Here is a 2,092-nt window from a genome sequence, read left to right as displayed (position 1 = left end):
CCCCTCACATCCCTATAAAAGCTCCAAGGAAAAACCCAGGGAAGACGTCTGTTTCTTCAGTCAGAACAACTAAGGAGGCAGCAGCAACTGGACACCAACAGAAACCTGAGGTGAAGGGTCAGAAGGTGGCAGTTCAGAGGCCACCAATTGCCCGCCTCTGTGCAGACTCCTTGAAGGCTTGCTCTCAAGGGCTAACCTTGGAGGTTCTGAGTAAGAAAAGGAGGAGCCGAACTTGTGTTTCCCTCCTATGCCTGATAGAAGGCTCTACTGTGGCGTTCCTAGAGCCTGACTCTTGAGGACAAATAGTTTCCCGACATTCTGCTACCTGGATGATCATTGTACCAAGTTCTGGTCAGTGACCTAAGCAGAAATGATGTATACACTTTCTAGTTCATATTGCTTTTGTTTGTTTGTTTGTTTATTTATTTTCTCTTTGGTTTTGTTTTGTTTTTCAAGAAATTATTTCTCTGTGTAGCCCTGGCTGTCCTGGAACTCACTCTATAGACCGGGCTGGCCTCAAACTCACAGAGATCCGTCTGCTTCTGCCTCCCGAGTGCTGGGATTAAAGGTGTAGCCAAAATTGTGCTTGAATTAATGCCAGTCCTCAGCCTAGCCTTCTGAATGCTAAGAGTACAGGCATAAACCATCATGCCTGGCACAGAGATTTCTTTTATAGAGACCCTGTCTCTTTATGTTCCATCTAGTTTTATATATCATTCTTGTCTCAGCCACAATATCACTTCCAGGACCCTAGAGTAGGCTGGCTTTCTCTGAGCTTCCATCTTATACACATCTAGTCACATTTACTTCTCTACTGCCTGTCTTGTCAGCTACACAAGCATGCTCATAATACCTTATCTACAGGCTCACTCCCTGGGCTTGGCTCATAGCCAGTGCACGATAACAGTCTGGTGTGTGGATAATGAATGAAGAGAATGAATGAGATCCTGCAATAGTTACTTTCCCTAGTTGTGACCAAAATATGTTATATGAACAACTAAAGGGAGGAGCTTATTTGCTTCCTGGATTCTTAGGCTTTAGTCTACAGTTGTTCAGTCCCATGTGCTCGGACAAGTCTCTCACACCCCACTCTCTCTCCCACACCCCACTCTCTCTCCCACACCCCACTCTCTCACACCCCACTCTCTCTCTCACACCCCACTCTCTCACACCCCACTCTCTCTCTCACACCCCACTCTCTCACACCCCACTCTCTCACACCCCACTCTCTCACACCCCACTCTCTCTCTCACACCCCACTCTCTCACACCCCACTCTCTCTCACACCCCACTCTCTCACACCCCACTCTCTCACACCCCACTCTCTCACACCCCACTCTCTCTCTCACACCCCACTCTCTCTCTCACACCCCACTCTCTCTCTCACACCCCACTCTCTCTCTCACACCCCACTCTCTCACACCTCTCTCCCTCTCTCTCTCTCTCTCTCTCTCTCTCTCTCTCTCTCTCTCTCTCTCTCTCTCTCCACTCTCTCTCATGCTCCACATTTGTAAGGAACCCTCAGGCTTGGTAAGAAGTGGTTGTGGGTTCTAACCACTGTTCTCATTTTTCTCTTGGCCTTCTCATGTTAGACAGACTTCTCAGTGGGATGGCAAGTACTCCAGAGAACAGCTTGAATGGGCGACGTTGTTAGGCTCCTACCTATGTTAGTTTGTCCTTCCTTAGGCTCTGTCATGGTGACCGGAATGCTGTGGAGGCCAGAGTGTTGTAGAGCAAAGCTGCATGCCTACAGCAGTGGGGGGTGAGGGTGGGATGGGGGAGTAGGGGTAGGGGGTGGGGGCATGGGGGCAGGGACACTGCCCTGAGGGTTACACACAGAACTGTGCTTTGCCCATCTGTGGAGCTCTCCTCCAATGGAATTGATGGCTACGTTCAGCCTTCACCACTCATTTGCCCTGCATCCAGTTTCTCCCCGCTCTCCTGGGCCCCACCACACACTGCTCTTTCAGTGTAGACCCTGAGGAAGAGTGAGGAGGGGCTAAGTCGTCAGTAAGAATCAAGTGCAACGTGCGAATTTCATCTGCCCCAGAGCAGGAGAGCATGATCATATGTTCTAACTAGTTCAGGTGGG

Source organism: Mesocricetus auratus, unplaced genomic scaffold, assembly GCF_017639785.1.
Source record: "Mesocricetus auratus isolate SY011 unplaced genomic scaffold, BCM_Maur_2.0 Super-Scaffold_100020, whole genome shotgun sequence".
In the NCBI taxonomy this organism is placed as follows: domain Eukaryota; kingdom Metazoa; phylum Chordata; class Mammalia; order Rodentia; family Cricetidae; genus Mesocricetus; species Mesocricetus auratus.
This window is presented reverse-complemented; position numbering follows the sequence as displayed.